At 44.8% G+C, this 21,255-nt stretch overlaps 2 protein-coding genes across 6 annotated transcripts in view; both read left to right on the plus strand.

The window, feature by feature from the left end:
• The window catches only part of LOC148142996 (endogenous retrovirus group 3 member 1 Env polyprotein-like), a 512,937-nt gene that overhangs the window by 463,809 nt on the left and 27,873 nt on the right, over positions 1-21,255 (plus strand). The window contains exons 1-2 of one of the 5 annotated variants that reach the window (XM_087973922.1): positions 4,946-5,286; positions 8,067-8,159. The exons of 3 other annotated variants lie outside the window; for them this stretch is intronic. The gene's annotated coding sequence lies outside the window, so the exon portion shown is untranslated. Of the gene's footprint in view, positions 1-4,945; positions 5,287-8,066; positions 8,160-21,255 lie in introns of those variants that run through there. One more of the 5 variants, XM_087973923.1, reaches the window with a different exon arrangement.
• Positions 1-21,255, plus strand: part of LOC148143001 (uncharacterized) — a 323,712-nt gene that overhangs the window by 143,964 nt on the left and 158,493 nt on the right. The gene's annotated exons all lie outside the window — the stretch shown is intronic.

Consider the following 21,255-nt stretch of genomic DNA (forward strand, 5'->3'; position numbering starts at 1 on the left):
ACAACTCGGTGGTAACCATAGTAAAGAAGGTAAGGTGGTGTGGGGTGGGGGTGCACGCTTTGACCTTGAGCTATTTAAAAAGCAGCTACTTTTTCTACACCTTTATGCTGGGGGGGATCTGATGCTGTAACAACGTTGGGTCACAATAAAGGTTACCTGAACTTATCGCCAGGCTCAGACTCTCATTGAAGGCTTTGAGCTCCAAGAGGTTTTTGGTTTAAAGTTGCTCATTTCATTTCAGCCTCCTGCACTAAGTTTCCAATGTCATGTATCAGATGGAGCAGTGAATGAGTAGCTCGTATCGTTAGAAGTTGTAAATTTTTCAGAAGTGCAGGTACTGCACCGTTTCATCAGCATTGTATAGTTTACTGGCAGCAGCGGGAGATGTGGGCTGCGTTCACTGGAAACGGTGTGGAGCTGCCGGTGTTGGACTGGGGTAGATAAAGTTAAAAATCACACAACACCAGGTTATAATCCAACAGGTTTATTTGGAAGCACTAGCTTTCAGAGTGCTGCTCCTTCATCGGGTAGCTGTTGGCCGGGGAATAATACACCGATTGTATAGCAAAAGATCACAGTGTCATGTGACTGATAGGATATATTGAACAAACCTAGATTGTTATGTCCTTCATCTTTTAGAATGGGTTGCAGGTTTTGATTCATTAATATGTAAATCCCAGAACATCTTTAAAGTCACGTTCTTGAGATGACTTAATGTTTTATCAAAAAAAGTGACATCTCAGTTCAGACAATGCATTAAAGATGTGAGATTCGAGTCTGTCAGTATTCCAATCTTGAATCAGACTGGTTCTATTTCCAAAGTAGGAATTTATAAAATATTGCATGGATTGACTGCCTGCAGATTGTGGGCTTTTTGAGCAAAATTGAAAGTATCTGCAAATATAATTCTGCCAATACAAATTCACTCCATAGAGTTTTGTGTGTGTGTGTGTGTGTGTGTGTGTGTGTGGGTGGGTGTGTGTGTGTGTTTGTGTGTGTGTGTGAGAGTTTGTGTTTGAGTGCGTGCATAAGAGTGAAGTGTGAGTGTGATGGAGTTTAAGCCTGTGAGTGTGTTGTGGGGTGTATGTGTGTGTGCACCTATGAGAGAGGTATGAATAAATGTGAGAGGTTGCATTTTGCTAAACAAGGAAGGGCTGGACATAGTGAGTTTTGAGAAGATTTGTAGCTCAGGTTGAGGTTTTGGATGTAGGTTTGCTTGCTGAGCTGCAAGGTTCATTTCCAGATGTTTCGTTACCTACTGGGTAACGTCTTCAGTGGGCTTCAGGCGAAGAATTTTCAGCTTTGCTATGTATAGTTAATGGTAGGTCTCTGGGTTGTATTGTAGAACAGAGACACTTTGGCAGTGGTGGCGGGGGGAGGGGGGGTGGAGTTAGGGGGTTCAGGTATATAGTTCTTTGAAAGTTGCATCACTGGTAGACAGGTGGTAAAGAAGGCATTTCGCACCATTGCCTTCACTGTCCACCCCATTGAGTATCGAAGTTGGGACATCACATTGAGGATGTACAGGATGTTGGTGAGGCCACTTTCTGGGTACTGAGTACAGTTTTGGTGGCTCTGTAATAGGAAGAATACTATTAGAGAGAGTTCCGTAAAGATTTACCAGGATGTTGCCAGGACTGGAGGGTTTGAGTTATAAGGAAAGGTTGGGACTGTCTTCATTGGAGTGTAGCGCGTTGAGGGGTGACCTTACTAAGATTTATAAAATCATTAGGAGTGGAGGTACAGTGAATAGCAAAGAGCTCTTCCTTAAGACCATAAGACACAGGAGTGGAAGTAAGGTCATAAGTCCACTCCGCCATTTAATCATGGCTGACGGGCATTTCAACTCCACTTATCATACTCTCCCCATAGAGATACCAAGATTCCTTGCGATACCAAGAATTTATCAATCTCTGCTTTGAAGACATTTAATGTCCCGGTCTCCACTGCGCTCCATGGCAATGAATTCCACAGGCCCACCACTCTCTGGCTGAAGAAATGTCTCCTCATTTCCATTCTAAATTGACCCCCTCTAATTATCAGGCTGTGCCCATGGGTCCTAGTCTCCCTGCCTAATGGAAAAAAAATTACCAGCATCCACGCTTTTTAAGCCATGCACTATCTTGTAAGTTTCTGTTAGATTTCCCCTCAACCTTCTAAACTCTAATGAATATAAATCCAGGATCCTCAGCTGTTCATCGTCTGTTAGGCCTATGATACCAGCGATCATCGTGTGAATCTCCGCTGGACACGCTCCAGTGCCACTATGTCCTTACTGAGGTGTGGGGGCCAAAATTGGACACAGTATTCTAAATGGAGCCTAACCAGAGCTTTATAAAGTCTCAGTAGCACATCGCTGCTTTTACATTCCAACTCGCTTGAGATAAATGACAACATTTATATTTGCTTTCTTACGCATGGACTCAACCCGCAAGTCAACCTTTAGAGAATCCTGGACTAGCAGTCCCAGATCTCTTTGTACTTTGGCTTTATGAATTTTCTCACTGTTTAGAAAATAGTCCATGCTGTATTCTATTTTTCCGAAGTGCAAGACCTTAGATTTGCTTACATTGAATTTCATCAGCCATTTCCTGGACCACTCTCCTAAACTGTCCAAATCTTTCTGCAGCCTCCCCACCTCCTCAGAACTACCTGCCTGTCTGCCTAACTATGTATCGTCAGCGAACATCGTGGGAATGCCCCCAGTCTTTTTTATCCAGATCATTAATATATAAAGTGAACAGCTGCAGCCCCAACACTGAGCCCTGCGGGACACCACTTGTCACCAGCTGCCATTCCGAAAAAGAACCTTTTATCCCAACTCTCTGCCTTCTCTCAGGCAGCCTATCCTCAATCCATGCCAGTAGCTCAACTCGAATACCATGGACCCTCACTTTACTCAGCAGCCTCCTATGAGGCACCTTATCAAAGGCCTTTTGGAAATCTAGGTAGATAACATCCTCTGGGTTTCCCAAGTCTAACCTACTTGTTAACTCTTCAAGTTTGTCAGGCACGACCTCCCCTTGCTAAATCCATGCTGACTTATTTTAATCCGGCCATGCACTTCCAAGAATTTAGAAATCTCATTCTTAACGATAGATTTTAGAATTTTATCTACAATTGAGGCTAATCGGCGTATAATTTTCCAGCTTTTGTCTTGATCCTTTCTTAAACAAAGGACTTACAACAGTGATTTTCCAATCATCTGGGACTTTGCCTGACTCCAGTGATTTTTGAAAGATTACAACCAACATCTCTGCTAATTCTTCAACCACCTCCCTCAGAACGCTAGGCTGTAGCCAGGAGGGCCAGGAGATTTCCCAATTTTTAGACCTATTAGCTTTTCTAGCACTTTCTTTTTTGTAATGGCTATCATACTCAACTCTGCCCCTTAACTCTCCTTAATTGTTAGGATATTACTCATGTCTTCAACTGTGAAAACTGACACAAAGTATTTATTAAGTTCTTCAGCTATTTTCTTATCTCCCATCACTAACCTTCCTGCACCAATTTGGAGCAGCCCAATTTCTACTTTTGCCTCTGGTTTGTTTCTTATGTATTGCAAAAAAACTTTTACTATCATTTCTAACATAACTGGTCCACTTACCTTCATATTTGATCCTCTCCTGCCTTATTTCTCTCTTTGTTATCTTCTGTTTGTTTTTGTAGTCTTCCCAAGCTTCTGATTTCCCAGTGGTCTTGGCCACTTTATAGGCTCTCTTTTTCGTTGATACATTTCCTGACTTCCTTTGTCAGCCATGGCAGTCTTCTTCCCCCCTCCCTCCCCACGCTGCCCGATAATCTTTATTTTTGGGGGGATGAACCGCTGTACTGTGTCCTCAATTACACCCAGAAATTCCTGCCATTGTTGCTCTACTGTCTTCCCCACTCGGCTCTGCTTCCAGTCAATTTTTGACAGTTCCTCCCTTATTGCCCTTTATTTAACTGTAACACCATTACATCTAATTTTGCCTTCTCTCTTTCAAACTGCACACTGATCTCTACCATATTATAATCGCTGACTCCTAAGTGTTCATTTGCTTTAAGATTTTTAATAAAGTCTGGCTCATTACATAGCACTAAGAATTGAAATATGCTCACTTAGGCCACAATTGAGGACAGTGTGTTAGGGGCGAATGGCCTATTCCTAGCCTTTTGCAATTGGTTCTGGCTCTGTGGAAATAGAACCATTGAGTTGTAGAGCACAAAAAACAATCCTTCGGTATGTGCCAACCAGATAGCCTAAATTAATCTCATCCCATTTGCCAGCACTTTGTCCATATCCCTCTAAAACTTCCTATTCATGTACCTATCCAGATGCCTTTTAAATGTTGTATTTGTACCAGCCTCCACCATTTTTCCTGGCAGCTCATTCAGTTCACAATTCAGCCTCTCCCTGTAGCTCAAACCCTCCAACCCTAGCAACATTCTTATAAATAATTTCTGAACTCTTTTAAGTTTCACAACATCCTTCTTGTTTAGTGAGTAATAGGCTGTGAACAATCTATTTTGTTCAGGTCGTAAGAGGGGGCTTTTCTTGAGGCGAATTAACTTTCACACTTTTTTTTTAATCCTTGGGTTCCTTTTAAATCTTTCCCCTCTCACCCTAAACCTGTGCCCTCTAGTTTGGGATTCCCCCTCCCCTGCGGAAGAGACAGGCAAAAGGAATGAGATGTGCAGTCACAGGGGAAAAAATTGTGACTCCCGCCTTTTTTATCCCAAATTGGCAATTGGACACAAACTCTGTCAGTAACAACCGGCGCCGGTCGCCATTGGTCAGGTGGAGTAAGATGCGCTCTGATTGGGCGGAGCGTGGATGACGCGCGTCACAGAAGGAGAAGACGGAAAGAAGAAAAACAAAGATGGCGGCGCGAGGCTGTGGTTTTCTCATCGACTCAGCGGGCGGTTTCTGACGGAGGGAGGGGGCAGACATGCACCGTTTACCTCAGAAAATACCTTTAAAATACATTTCAAATTAAAGTCGGAACTTTTCAAACAAAAGTTGTGAAGAAAAGGAGACAGTCCCCGGTGGGGTTTATTGTTTATTTGTGTATAATTCCCGGGGCCCGGGAAGGGGGAGGTGACGGTTACCGGGTGAACGAGAAAACAAATTAAAATGTCGGCGGTGGAGGAGAGAGAGCCGGCGCCCGCGGCTTCTTCGGCGGCGGGAGGTGGAGGAGCGGCGGTGGGGGGTAAAGTCCGGCGGAGCACAAGCTGGAGGAGAGGCTGCACTCGGTGCTGTGCTGGACCGTGAGCCTGGAGCTACCCGCGGCTTCACTCTACCAGGTACCGGGCTGGGCTGAGGGGGAACCCGGGGGATAAGGCGGATCGCCATTAGCCTGGAGCCACAATCACTCCCATTCCTAAAACAAACATAATTTCTATTAGAATCACTATCTAATCCTCCATACACCTTCTATAATCCATGTAGGAGGGCAGGCTGTACCGTCTGACTGAACTGTTCCGATATTCAATTGTGTATAATGTATAGATATCTTTTTTTATAAAATATACAATGTTATTTAACACATTGGTTATGAAATACTGTCATCATGGGATTTGCAGCATTTCACAGCGCTGTAGAAGGTCACAGGCAATATTGTGTACGAGAGTCTGTGTAAACGTCTATGGTTATGTTTTATAAATGTGATTTGAGGTAATTGCACGTAAAATGGGTAGGATTGTGTGTGTGTGTGTGTAGGTATGTTATTTAGATCCTGGGGTTTTGTCTTGTCCAGTGATGATTCGGCTGTGGAGGGAGGGGAGTGGGGGTACTAATTAATCATTCTACCAAATCCAGCATTTTGTTGAAGAGTTTCATTTCTTTGCGATTGTCATCTTCCAAAGAATCAACCTACCCAGTATTTAAATGGACATGTGCACATGTATAGTTGTGTATGAATGCTGGAAATCTCTTTTTTTAAAAAAAAATTATTTACTTTATTTCCTGTTCTCCATGCATGGCGAATTGGACGTGTTTGATTTCTTTTTCTTGCAAGTGTTGTGAAAAGTAGTCTGATCATGTAAAAGTCGACCCGAGTTCTTCATAGACAACAGACCCATGTTTGTGAGACAGTGTGATGGCCGTCATGTTCCACTCCAGCTCTGCAGTCTGTCGGTTGTTCGGCTCTGTTCCTGTCTTCCAGTCCGTTGTCTGTATGCTCCACTCAGTTTTCAGAATTACCATAATTTTTTTTGCTTTATTCATCAGTTGAGCTTCTGCTTATGATACGGAATGAATCTTGACAAGCATGAATTTCAGCCCCTCAAGTAGTATCCAAGAAACAGTCGACTCCCTAAATTTAACCTTAAAAAGTAGTCAAAAATTTGACTATTACTTGAGTATATACGATATAAATGAATTAATGTTCATTGCTTCTTCGCTTTACGCTATTTTGCCTTATGAAAGGTTTCATAGGAACACTCCACTTTTGGATAGTGGGGAAAACCTGTATCAGTACAACACAGTCACAAGCCATTCTTATTTGGTTTAGGCACCCCTGTCAAGCCTGTGCCAATTCTTAATTCTCACTTGGACCTGCTATTTATTGCCCATGTGCAGTTTCTATCCTTCTGTTCATCTCGCGTTCATGTGTCTATCAAGATACACCTTAAACGTTGCTAAGATGCCTCCTTCCACCACCCATCACCCCCTGTGTGAAAAACCTTCCCTTCCACTTCTCCTGCAGACTGCCCTCCTCTTGCCTTGAACCTGTGCCCTTTTGTTGTTGTTCTTTTCACTCTGGGGAATAAAAAAACCTCTGAGTAACATAGAATCCCTAGTGTGGAAAAGACCATTCGGCGCAACATGTGCACACTGACCCTCTGAAGAGTAACTGACACAGACTTATTCACCTACTCCTATTACGCAACATTAGCCCTTGACTAAAGCACCCTCTCCCGGAGCATCCACGTCCTTCTGATAGCGTGGTGACCAGAACTGCATACAATATTCCGAATGTGGTTGAAATAAATAGCTGTAATGTAACTTGCCAACTCTCACACCCAGGAAAGGCAAGCGTCCTATGTGCCTTCTTGACCACCATACCCACATCTGTTTCCACTTCCAGATCCCTCTGCATGCCAGTGCTCCTAAGAGTTCTGTCATTTATTGTACAGTTCTTGTATTTCTTTCTCCCTTGTGGCTGTATCCAGCTTCCCCTTAATTCTACTCCCTCTTCATCTCTTTGCCCACTCATCACCCCTCCACACATCAGCACATCATAAGACCATAGGAGCTGAAATTAGGTCATTCATCCCATTGAGTCAACTCCACCATTCAATCGTGGCTGTTAACTTTCTCAAGCCCATTCGTCCCAGAACCCTTTAATCAGAATTGCCCTATAATCAGAAAATTAGTGTGAAAAGTAGTGTCATCTGCTCTCGTCTTAAAAACAAAAATAAATCCCTGAGAATTTAAAAATCAACAAAAAGCAATTTACATATCCAACTTGAATGGTGAACAACTGAACTAAACTATTAACAAACCTAATAAATCCCTTCGAACTACTGACGATTCTGGCATAAAACAGGATTTTTGTCATATGCTGTTCCAGTAAATACAAGACCCACTAAAACAACAAGAAATAGAATTTAGTCTCTCAGATTACATCTTCCAGAATATTCTAAGCATCCTTCTATTGAATATTTTGTCAGGAATGCCTCCTGCAATTCCTGCTCTTCTGGTTTTTTTGTAAATGATGCTGTCTCATTCACAGCTGACGGTCAGAGCTGATGTCTCTCTCTAGTGCTGAGGACTCTTAGCTCTCGCAATGGGGAGTTAGCTCTGGGGTTCTGCCCAACTGTCCCCTTCTTTTGTACCCTTGATGCCATATTGAGTTTTTACAATCGGATTGGTCCTCTGTTATCAAAACCATCAGATTTAAATTTAATAGATATTGGTATCCAAAGGACCGGATTTAAATTGATTGGCTAAATTGAAAAGTCATTATCTTGGCCTGTTAACTGTACAACCTTGTGATAGAAATGTTTCTGTTTGTGTGCTCTCTGTTGTGATGATGTTACTCCTTTAAGAAGATTATGTCATCTTGATTTTTTTCCCCAAGAGGGGTTGTAAAAGGCAGAGGGTCCGATTCGACTGGGCTAAGGGACTTCACCAATGGCCAACAGATATTGGCAAAGGCAACAATCGGAAAAAGGTTTGAGATTTTTTTTTCTGAAACACTTCTACAGCGAAACAGTCTGTAAGGTCACCCCCCAGCCTCTGACCCTCCAGGGAAAATAGACTGGGGCTATTTCAGCCTCTTGCAACAGCTCAAACCCTCCAACCCTGGCAGTATCTTTGTAAATCTTTTCAGAATCCTTTCATGTTTCACAACTTGTTACAAACATGTCGACTAATTCAGAGAAGCCTCTCAATTACAGCTGTAAATAGAGAAAGTGTGTTTAATCATGAGTCATGAATAAAGGCTGTATTAATCTTTTATTGTGAAGTTTTACTCCTACATCTCCAAACAGAGCATACAAACCTGGTCAGAAGGGAGTGATTGAAAAAATATGTGGGGCAAAAATTTTAGAGTGTGGCTTGTGTATGGAATGAGCTGCCAGTGGAAGTGGTTGAAGTAGGTACATGAACAACATTTAAAAGACATTTGGTCAAACACATGGGTAGGAAAGGCTTAGAAGGATAGTGGCCATGTGCAGGGAAATGGGGTTACTGTTGATGGACATTTTGGTCGGCATGGACCAGTTTGGGCCGATGGGCCTGTCTCCGTGCTGTAGCACTCTGACTCGTGTCTCTTTGTCTCTCCAACAGTTTTGAATTTTCAGATGAGCATCTCACTTAGTCACACAGAATAAAATCCGATCTCATTAGTCAACTCTGATGTGGAAGTGCTGGTGTTGGATTGGGCTGGACAAGGTCAGAAGTCAAATGGTACCAGGTTAGAGTCCAACAGGTTTATTTGAACTCAAGATTTCAGAGCACTGCTCCTTTGTCGGTGAAGTGATGAAGCAGCAGCATTGAAGAAGGAGCAATGCTCCTAAAGCTTGTAATTTCAAATAAACCTGTTGGTCTCTAAACTGGTGTTGTGTGATTTCTGATATCTTCTGCTGTGGGTTTGTGTCGACCTTAATGGGATATTTTGTCCAACTCGGCATTTTTAAACAGTATCACTTGGAGGGATTCACTTGAAACCTTTCAAGAGGTGAGTTCAACAAGACTGAACTATTCAAAGTTACTTGGACTCAATTTTAAAACTTACATCAGGACCAGTAGACAGAGAGATGTACAGCACAGAAACAGACCCTTCGGTCCAACTCATCGACGCTGACAAGACATCCTAAATTAATTTGGTTCCATTTGTCAGTATTTGGCCCATTATCTTTCTGAACCCTTCCTGTTCATGTCCGAAACCTTGTACCAGCCTCTGGAAACTCATTCCATACATGCACTACCCTCTGCGTGAAAACATTGCCCCTTTTAAATCTCTCACCCAGCCAAATAGCCTCTCCCTGCAGCTCAAACCCTCCAACCCCCGGCAACATCCTGGTAAATTGTTTCTGATACAGAAGTCAATGTTTTGGGAAGAACCCTTCTTCAGTCCTGAAGGAGGGTTAATACCCGAAATGCTAACTTCACCTCCTGATGCTACCTGGCTTGCTGCGTTCTCCCAGCCTCCTGCTTGCCTACTTTGGATTCCAGCAACCGCAATTATTTTTTGTTTCTAACAAATGGTGGAGCAGACTCAATGGGCTGAATGACCTCATGTCTGCTCCAGTGGTCTTGTGGTCTTAGGTTTCTGCGGATTCTTAGGAACGTGCAGTCCCAGACTCCGAGTAATGTCGCCCACTGGAAGCAAAGTTTATGGAATCACAGAATCCCTACAGAATGTAAACAGGCCTTTTGGACCAACAAGGCAACACCAACCCTCCGTACAGTTACCCACCCAGACCTATTCTCTTAACCCTATTACTTTACATTTACTTGGAGAAAGTGAGGACTGCAGATGCTGGAGATCAGAGTCAAGAATGTGGTGCTGGAAAAGCACAGCTGATCAGGCAGCATCCGAAGTCCAGGAGAATCCTGATAAAGGACTTATGCCCAAAACGTCGATTCTCCTGCGCCTCAGATGCTGCCTGACCTGCTATGCTTTTCCAGCACCACACTTTTGACCAGTCTACATTTACCCCTGACTACTGCACCACACTTACACATCCCTGAACACTATGGACAATTTAGCTCGGCTAACTCACCCTAACTTGTACATCTTTGTATTGTGGGAGCAAAAGCGGAACACCCGGAGGAAACCCATGCAGACATGGGAGAATCAAACAGTAGATTCAAACCCGAATCCATGGCTCTATGAGGCAGCTGTGCTAACCACTGAGCCACCATGCCGCCCCGAGCCACTTTAGAGTTGCACTTGGATGTGCGAGGCAGTGTGCAGTCCAGAAATTTTTTTAAAAGCCCACCAACTTTCCCACTGCACCCATTGTCAGAGTGGGGCACAAGGTTTAATCCACAGTAGCGTCACTGGCAGTATCTGATTGTTGGGAGCACTGGTGCCCCCGCTGGTGTCTTCGCAAGTTTCTGGAAAATGTGAACCTCTTGCCACACTCAGGGCAGCTGAATGGCCTCTCCCCTCTATGGACCCGCTGGTGGGTCAGCAGAGCAGAAGAATTGCTGAAGCCCTTCCTGCACTCAGGACAGTAGAACGGCCACTCTCCCATGTGGACCCGCTGGTGGGTCAGTAGGTGGGAGGACCGGTTAAAGCGTTTCTCGCACTCTGGGCAGGAGAACGGCTTCTCCCCTGTGTGGACCCGCTGATGCCTCAGCAGGTGGGAGGAATTGCTGAAAGCCTTCCCGCACTCGTGACAGCTGAAGGGCCTTTCCCCCGTGTGGACCCGCCGGTGGGCCACGAGGTTAGAGGAGACCGCAAAGCCCTTCCTGCACACTGAGCAGGAGAATGGCTTCTCCCCGGTATGGACCCGCCGGTGGGTCAGCAGTTGGGAGGGCTGGGGAAAATTCTTCCCACACTCAGGGCAGGCAAATGGCCTCTCCCCAGTGTGGACCCGCTGGTGTGTCAGCAGGGAGGAGGAACTGCTGAAGCCCTTCCCACATTCAGGGCAGGGGAACGGCTTCTTGCCTGTGTGGACCCACTGGTGCCTCAGCAGGGCAGAGGAATCGCTAAAGGCCTTCCCGCACTCGGGGCAACTGAATGGCCGCTCCCCCGTGTGGACCCGCTGGTGCTTCAGCAGGTCAGAGGATTTGCTGAAGGCCTTCCCACAATCAGAGCAGGGGAAGGGCCTCTCCCCGGTGTGGACACGCTGATGCGCCAGCAAGTGGGAGGAGTGGGTGAAGCTGTTCCCGCACTCAGGGCAGGTGAATGGTCTCTCCCCAGTATGGACTCGGCGGTGGTCCAGCAGGTGGGAAGAGCGGATAAATCCCTTCCCACACTCTGGGCAGGAGAACGGCCTCTCCCTGGTGTGACTGCGCTGATGAATTTCCAGGGCAGATGGGACACTGAAGCCTTTCCCGCAGTCACCACACTTCCACGGTTTCTCCATGGGGCGAGATTCCTCTGGTTTCTCCATGGCCAAAGCTTCAGCTGCACACAAACGCATGTACAAACCCTCCCTGCCGTGAATTCCTCTTTCCAGGCTGTATAATTGTGACAGGCTGCACATGCAATGCGCTGCCACAGTAGCATCTCTCATCCAGCTCCACTGATGCTGAAAGCGTACTGAAACAGAAACCAAAGAATTTTGCTCCTTCTCACAGAATCATAGTCAAAAATCGTTACAGTCCCAATGGATTGATTGACTGTCTGTCATTGACATGAAAATGAGGACTGCAGACGCTGGAGAGTCAGTCAAAATGTGTGGTGCTGGAAATACACAGCAGGTCAGGCAGCATCCAAGGAGCAGGAGAGTTTCGGGCATAAGCCCTTCAACTACTGAATTTGAAACTTCAGTCTTCAAATCTTCAAATGCACTGGAAAAAACAGATTATGAAAGTCATCACTGTCAGTCAGGGTAGAAATTCAGAACAAGCAATTCTACTTTATGCGGAACATTTTTTTCTTTTGTAATTCCATGAAATTGAAAGCACCATTACCCTACTCTGTTTGCTCTACATTTACACCTGATTAATGCATCTAACCTACACATCCTGGACACTATGGACAATTTAACATGGCTAATTCACCCAAACCTGCACATCTTTGGATAGTGGGAAGAAACAGGTGCACTGGAAGAAATCCGCCACAAACACCAGTCGGAGAATGTGCAATATCCACACAGACAACGGCTCTGAGGCTGGAATTGTATCTGGCTCTCTGGTGCCGTGAGGCAGCATCACTAACCACAGACACCGTACCTTCCTTTTCCAGTCCGCCACCAAGTCACTCAGCTTGAGCTCAAGCAAAGCACTACGTTTAATTTTCGCTTCTCACACACTGAACTTTCGGCCCGTCCCCACTTCCCCGACAGGAAATGCAAACAGCTGGGGGGTTGCCACATCGAATCCCTACAGTGCGGAATGAGGCCATTTGGCCCAACAACTCTCCATTTACTTCCGACTAATATACCTAACCCACACATCCCTGAACACTATGGGGCAATTTAGCATGGCCAATTCATCCTAACCTGTACATCTTTGGACTGTGGGAGGAAACCGGAGCATCTCGATGAAACCCACACAGCCACGGGGAGGACAATGTCTGTGTGGAGTTTGCACAGTCACCTGAAGCTGGAGTCAAATCCTTGTCCCTGGTGCTGTGAGGCAGCAGTGCTAACCACTGAGCCACATGCTGCCCGTGTGTGCTGAAAGAGATGCAATGTGGAACTTTATTGACTGTACCGCACAGTGGATTGTTGAGTAAGGTTGAGTCTCAAAGGATCTGGAAAGAGGTAGCCAACATTTAGGAGCGCATTGCGACAGATGCTGGAATCATTCCTGAAAACAACAAATGCTGTAGATCACAGCTGGTCAGGCAGCGTCCACATAGAGAGAGCAAGCTAACATTTCAGGTCTTCTTTGAGATTTATAAAATCTTGCTGGATACAGAGAAGGTGAATGTCAGGAGTCATTTCCCTGGAATGAGGGATTTCAAGACTAGCGGACATATTTTTAAGGTGAGAACAGAAAGATTTAAAAACAAAATAAGGGGCAACATTTTTACACAGAGTGCTTCACGTGTGGAATGAATTTCCAGAGGAAGTGGTAGATGTGCTTACAGTCACAACATTTAAATGACATTTGGATAAGTACATGAATAAGAAATATTCAGAGGGATATTGGGCCAAACACATGTAGGTGGGACTAGTTTAGTATGGGATTATGGTCAACATGGACTGGTTGGACCGAAGGATCTGTTTCCGTGCTGTGTGAATCTGACTGGATACAGTGGATGTGGGAAAGATGTTTCCACCAGTAGGAGAAACGAGGACCAGAGGACACAGGCTCAGGGTGAAGGAATGCCCTTCAGAACTGGGATGAGGAGGAATTTCTGCAGCCAGAGGATGGTGAATCTGTGGATCTCATTGCTGCAGAGCGCTGTGGAGGCCAAGTCATTGAGGGCATTTAAGACAGGGATAGATAGGTCTTTGATAAGTAAGGGGATCAAGGGTTACGAGGAGAAGGCAACAGAATGGGGTTGAGAAACATATCGGCCATGATCGACTGGTGGAGCAGACTCAATGGGCCAAATGGCCTCATTCTGCTCCTGTATATTGTAGTCTTAAAACTGGGCAGATTACTGAAGTGGTTTTCATGAACAATTTCAGAGTCCTGAAGTAAAGTCGTAGAGGTGTACAGCACGGAAACAGACCCTTTAGTCCAACTCGTCCATGCCGACCAGTTATCCTAACCTAATCTCGTCCCATTTGCCAGGACTTGGCCACTATCGCTCTAAACCCTTCCTATTCATATACCCATCCAGATGCCTTTTAAATACCGTAATTGTACCATCCTCCATCACTTACTCTGACACTCGTTCCATACATGCACCAATCTCTGCATGAAACACTTGTCCCTGAGGTCCCTTTTAAAATCTTTCCGCTCTCACTCTAAACCTATGCCCTCTAGTTCTGGACTCCACAACCCAGGGAAAAGACCTTGTCTGTTTATAAAATCATGAGGATTATGGATAGAATAAACGTGTGGAAGGTCACACCCCCCCCACAAAAGCTTCCTCACTGTTCTATCTACCTGCGACTCTACTGTCAAGAAGCTATGAACCTGCACTCCAAGGTTTCTTTGATCAGCAACACTCCTTCGGACCTTACCTGATTTGCTTTTCCAAATGTAGTACCTCACATTTATCTAAATTAAACTCCATCTGCCATTCCTTAGCCCATTGGCCCATCAGATCAAGTTCCCATTGTCATCTGAGGTAACCTTATTTGCTGTTCACTACACCTCCAATTTTGGTGTCATCTGCAAACTTACAAACTGTACCTCTTATGCTCACATCCAAATCATTCATATGAATGATGAAAAGTAGTTGAACCAGCACCAATCCTTGTGGCACAACACTGGTCACAGGCCTCCAGTCTAAAAATCAACCCTTCACCACCACCCTCTGTCTTCTACCTTCAAGCCAGATCTGTATCCAAATGGCTAGTTCTCCCTGTATTTCTCGAGATCTAACCTTGCTAACCAGTCTCTCATGAGAAACCTTGTTGAATGCCTTTCTGAAGTTCATGGAGATCATGTCGACTGCACTGCCCTCGTCAATCCCTTGTTGCTTCTTCAAAAAATTCAATCAAGTTCGTGAGACATGATTTCTGACGCACAAAGCCATGCTGACTATCCCTAAATCAGTCCTTGCCTTTCCAAATACATGTAAATCCTGTCCCTCAGGATTCCCTCCAACAACTTGCCCTCCGGCAATGTCAGGCTCACTGGTTGATAGTTCCCTGGCTTTTCCTTGCAATCTTTCTTAAATATTGGTACCACATTAGACAACCTCCAGTCTTTCATCACCTCACTTGTGACTATCGATGGTACAAATACCTCAGCAAGGGACCCAGCAATCACTTCTCTAGCTTCCCACAGAGTTCTAGGGTACAACTGATCAGGTTCTGGGGATTTATCCACTTGCATGCATTTCAAGACATCCAGCACCACCTCCTTTGTAGTATGGACATTTTTACATTTTTCAAGATATCATCATCTGTTTCCACATATTCTATTTCTTCCATGTCCTTCTCTACAGTAAACACTGATGCAAAATACTTGTTTATTATTTCCCCCAACTCCTGCAGCTCCACACATAGACTGTCTTGCTGATCTTTGAGGGGCCCTGTTCTCTCCCTAGTTCCCTTTTCTCCTTAATGTATTTATAAAAACCCTTTGGATTTTCCTTAACTCGACTTGTCGAAGCTATCTCATGTTCCCTTTTTGCCCTCCTGAGTTTACTGTTAAGTATACTCCAACTGCCTTTATACTGTCAGGATTCACTCGATCTCTCCTGTCTTTACTTGTCATATGCTTCCTTCTTTTTCTGAACCAAAAGCTCAATTCCTCTCGTCATTCAGCATTCACTACACCTACCAGCCTCCCCTTTCACCCTAGGTTCTAGATGAGAGTGGTGCTGAAAAAACAGCAGTTCAGGCAGCATCCGAGGAGCAGGAAAATCGATGTTTAGGGCAAAAGCCCTTCATCTAATCTAGAATCTGGTTTCCAGCATCTGCAGTCCTTGTTTTTACCTAGTTTTTCCCCTTTCACCCTAACAGGAATATACTGTCTCTGGACTCTCAGTTTCTTATTTTTGAAGGCTTCCCATTTTCTAGCCATCCCTTTACCTGCGACCATCTGCTCCCAGTTAGCTTTTGGAAGATCTTGCCTAATACCAAGTTAGCCATCCTCCAATTTAGATCTGGTCTATACTTTATCTTCACTCTTTTATAGCTCATAGAATTATGGTCACTGTCCCCAAAGTGCTCCTCCACTGACAGCTCAGTCACCTGCCCTGCCTTATTTCCCAAGAGTAGGTCACGGTTTGCACCTTCACTAGTCAGAACATCCACTTACTGAATCAGAAAATTTTCTTGTGCACATTTAAATTCCTTCTTAACTCTACTTGTCGAAGCTATCTCATGTTCCCTTTTTGCCCTCCTGAGTTTACTCTTAAGTGTACTCCAACTGCCTTTGTACTGCCTTTAAACACTATGGCAGTCCCAGTCTATGTTGGGAAAGTTAAAATCCCTGACCATAACCACCCTATTATTATTACAGATAACTGAAATCTCCTTACAATTTTTTTCTCAATTTCCCTCTGACTATTAGGGAGTCTGTAATAAAATCCCAATAAGGTGATCATCCCTTTTCTTATTTCTCAGTTCCACCCAAATAAGCTTCCTGCATGTATTCCCAGGAATATCCTCCCTAAGCACAGTAATATATCCCTTATCAAAAAAGCCACTCTCCCTCCTCTCCTGCCCCCCTTTCTATCCTTCCAATACCATGTGTGTTCTAGAACATTAAGCTGCCAGTGCTGTCCATCCTTGAGCCATGTTTCTGTAACTGCCATAATATCTCAGTCCCAAGTTCCTAACCATCATCTGCCTTCCCTGTTTGGCCTCTTGCAATTGAAATAAATGCAGTTTAATTTACCAGTCCTACCTTGTTCTCTGCTTTGTTACTTCCTGCTCTGATTGTTTAACTCAGTCCTTTTCCCAACTGGACCAGTCACAGACTGATCTCTTTCCTCACTATTTCTCTGGGTCCCAGCAATCCCTGCCCCCCACCCACCCCTACCTTACTAGTTTAAATCCTCCTGAACAGCTCTCGCAAATCTCCCAGCAATATATTAGTCCCCTTCCAATTCGGGTGCAATCCATCCTTCTTGTACAGGTCTTTTCTACCCCAGAAGAGATTCCAATAGTCACATTTTTGGATCCTTTCTCCCATGCACCAGTTCCTCAGCCACGCATTCATCTGCCCTGTCCACCTATTCTCACCCTCACTAGCAACATTCCCCATTAACTGGTTAAGTCCTGGATTGCTTTCCTAAAATGCAACATCTCACGTTCGTCTAAATTAAACTCCATCTGCCAATCCTCGGTCCATTATCCCATCCAATCGATTATAATTTATAGCAAATTCTCTTTCCTCTCTTATTCCCTAAAAGCTGAAAATCTCCATCCCACACACACTCCTTTTATTCTCATTTTACTGAACCTAATCCCTGCTCTGCCTCATCCTGAAAAGGTTCATGCTGATTAACAGGCCTACACTCAGGGGGGATTTAATCGAAACATAAGAATGCTGAATGGCTTGGACAGAGTGCATGTTGGGGGAGATGTTTTCAGTGGTAGGAGAGATGGGGACTTGAGGGCACAGCCTTCGAGTAAACGGAAGATCTTTTCGAACGGAGATAAGGAGAAACTTCTTCAGCCAGACAGTGGCGAATCTATGAAATTTACTGCCACAGAAAGCTGCGGTAGCCAAGTCACTGAGTACATGTAAGACTGAAACAGATGATAGGTTCTTGAGTATCAAGGGGAGAAAGCTGGAGAATGGGGTTGAGAAATTTATCAGCCATGATTGAATGGTGGAGCAGACCCAGTGGGCTGATTGGCCTAATTTCTGCTCCTGTGTCTTATAGGCTCTTGCTGTTCTGGACACAGTGAGAGAAACTTGGGAGCAGGAGTAGGCCATTTGGTCTTTCAAGCCTGCACCAGCATTCAACAGATCATGACTGGATATTAATCTACCTACATCTAGGTCGATAAACTGGGATTTTTTTTCACTGGAGCATAGAGGTGACCTCACAGAGGATTATAAAATCACGAAGGATAGAGATGTCCTTTCGCTCAGATGTGAGCTTCAAGATTAGGGAGCACATTTTTAAGGCGAGAGGAGAAAGATTTTAAAAACACATCAGAAGCACCCTTTTTTAAGAGAGTAGTTTGTGTGTGGAATGAATGTCCAGAGAAAGTCCAGAGGTCAGATCAGTTTTCCTTCGTGTGAATCCAAGGAAAGCGATGGGATCAGACGTAGGACCAGGCTGTGCACTCAGAGCATGTGCAGACCAACTGGCAGAGGTCTTCCCGTACACCTTCAACCTCTCCCTGCAGCAGGCCACTGTCCCTGCCTGTTTCAAGAGGGCCAACATCATCCCTGTGCCTCAGAAGACTCATGCAGCACGTCTCAATGACTATCGCCCAGTTGCCCTAACTTCGGTGGTCATGAATTGCTTTGAAAAGCTGGTCATGGCATTAATCAACTCCAGCCTTCCCACTACTCTTGCCCCACTCCAATTTGCCCATCGGCAAATTGGGATCCACGTCAGATGCCATATCATTTGCCCTTCCCTCCTCCCTGGAACATCTTGACACCAAGAACAGGTACGTAAGAATCCTACTTGACTACAGTTCAGCCTTTAACACTATTATCCCCTCGACACTGATTACTAAACATAGTGATCTCGGACTAAGCCCCACTCTCTGCAACTGGATCCTCAGTTTCCTGACCCACAGGCCACAATCAGTGAAGACTGGGGACAATATTTGATCCTCACTAACACTCAACGCTGGACCCCTCCAGGGGTGCATACTCAGCCCCCTACTGTACTCACTGTATACCCATGACTGCGTCACCAAATACAAGACCAATGCCATTTACCAGTTCACTGTCACCACTATAGTCCGTCAAATCTCAGATGGCAACAAAACAGACTGCAGACGGGAGGTGGAAGACCTGGAAAAATGATGCACTGAAAACAAACTAGATCTCAATGCTAGCAAAACCAAGAAACTCGTTATTGACTTTTGGTGGGATGTTACTCATGCACCCATACACATTAACAGCACAGAGGTGGAATGAGAGGAGAGTGTCAAGCTCCTGGGAGTGGTCATCCACAACAAGCTGTCTTGGATGTATCACTACCTGGTATGGCAACTGTACCATTCAAGATTGGAGACGGTTACAGAGAGTGGTGAACTCAGCCCGGACAATCACAAAGGCCAACCTCCCATCTATAGAATCCATCTACCAGACCTGCTGTCAAGGGAAGCCGCCAGCATTCTTAAAGATCCATCCCACTCTGGCATGTTTGTCTACAACCTCTACCATCGAGGAGAAGGTACAGAAGCCTGAACAAACGCACCAGCCAGTTTTGTAACAGTTTCTACCCTACTATTGTTAGAACACTGAATGGACTCTCAAACTCTCAGGATGTGTCTGAACCTTTGTTTTTGTTTTTGCCACTGTTTACCTATTATTTACTGTGCGACTTAACTATGTGATCGCAAGACAACGCTTTTCACTGTGCCTCAGTACATGTGACAATAAATAAATTCAACTCAGTTCAAGTGGTGGATGTAGTCCAGTTAAAAGGGTTAAAAAGCATTTGGATCAGCACATGAATAGGAATGGTTCAGAGGGATATGGGCCAAACACTGGCAGGTGCAACTAGTTTAGTTTGAGAACATAGTCAGCATGGACTAGTTGGACAGAACAGTCTGTTTCTGCACTGTCTAACTGTTCTGTACTGGTCTTAAACCCATTTTCTTGCCTCCCCCCATAACCATCCACTTCCTTGTTGTCGAAAATTCAAATGAACTCAGCCTTGAATATATTCAATGAACCCCACCCCCAACTGCAGGAAGACATCGCCACCTCTGAACTCAATTCCTCTTGCTAATGTACCACTTGCCTTGCTCATTGCTTGCTGATATAGAAGGACGCTGAGGCCTGTTTGTACATCAACACATCATTCCTGATGAAGGCCTCGTGCCTGAAATATCGAATCTCCTTCTCAGATGCTGCCTGAACCTGCTATGCTTTTCCAGCCCTACACTTTTTGACTCTGATCTCCAGCATATGCAGTCCTCACTTTCTTCACATTCCAATATATCACTATTTAAGGAATGCGTCTCCTTTCTGCTTTTTTTTAAAACAGCAAATGCGATAACTTCACATTGTGCTACATTTGCCGTGTGTTTGCTAACTGAGACACAATCTTGGACCAACTTTTCCAGACTCTCTCCCCTCGCCGGGATTCACTCCCTTTCCTTTCAATTACTGCAAAACAAAAATTGAACCCCAGAATGAAAACAAATGGAAAAGGGGGTGAGAAAAGAAAGTGCCGTACTCACAGATGTTGGACAGAGGAAAGAAGTTGCAGTCTGGGGTGAAGCTCAATCTTCATTCAGAGAGGAACAACAGCAGTAGCAGCTTCAGAAGCTCATGGTCAAACTTCCGTATTCAGAAGAAGGGCTTTCCTGAAGAAGGGCTTATGCCCGAAACGTCGATTCTCCTGTTCCCTGGATGCTGCCTGACCTGCGCTTTTCCAGCAACACATTTCCAGCTCTGATCTCCAGCATCTGCAGCCCTCACTTTCTCCTTCCGTATTCAGACAATAGCAAGGCTCTGATTGACAAAGGAACCAGGCTCCTTCCGGTCATCCCAAGCTCCCCATTGGCCCATCAAAAGAAGGTCGCGGTCCGTAATTGCGGACAGCGTGGGGTATGCGCAGTTCTTGTTAACGCCGCTGAACATGCGCAGTACTTACTGACACCGAGGAGTATGCGCAGTGTGGTCTGTGGCGATGCTGGTGTTGTTGACAAGATTTTGTACCCGAATGTCAAATGTCAACAGGAGTTTAAAAAAAGCTGAAGCCACATTTTTTTAAACCTGTAGCTCGACATTTTATTGCGTTTGCATTTTGTGTGACTCCTCAACTTTTGAATGTCTTTTCCCCAGGGTAGGGGAGTCCCAAACTAGAGGGCATAGATTTCGGTTGAGAGGGAAAAGATTTAAAGGGACCTCAGGTCAGAAAACAACAGTTTGAAAGTTAATTCCCCTCAACAAATGCCCCATCTTATGCCCTGAATAAGATAGATTGTTCACAGCCTATTAATCATGAGTAGCAATGATGTTGTGAAACTGAGAAGGGATCAAACACGATTTACAAATATGTTGCAAAGGTTGGAGGGGTTCAGCTGCAGGGAGAAGCTGAATAGGCTGGGGCTGTTTTTCATACAGCGTTGGATGCTGAGGGTTTATAAAACCTTATAGAGATTTATAAAATCATGAGGGGCTTTGATAGGTTAAATAAACAAGATCTTTTCGCTGGGGTGGGAGAGTCCAGAACTAGAGGGCATTCATTTTGGGTGAGAGGGGAAAGATATAAAAAGGACCTGAGGGGCAATTTTTTCATGCAAAGGGTGGTGCATGTATTGAATTAGCTGCCAGAAGAAGTGGTGGAGGCTGGTACAATTACAAAATTTAAAAGACATTTCGATGGGTATATGGGCCAAGATTAATTAAGGATACCTGGT

Source organism: Chiloscyllium plagiosum, unplaced genomic scaffold (assembly GCF_037043375.1).
Source record: "Chiloscyllium plagiosum isolate Xiang-an unplaced genomic scaffold, Cpla_swu_hap1 HiC_scaffold_27, whole genome shotgun sequence".
Lineage (NCBI taxonomy): Eukaryota > Metazoa > Chordata > Chondrichthyes > Orectolobiformes > Hemiscylliidae > Chiloscyllium > Chiloscyllium plagiosum.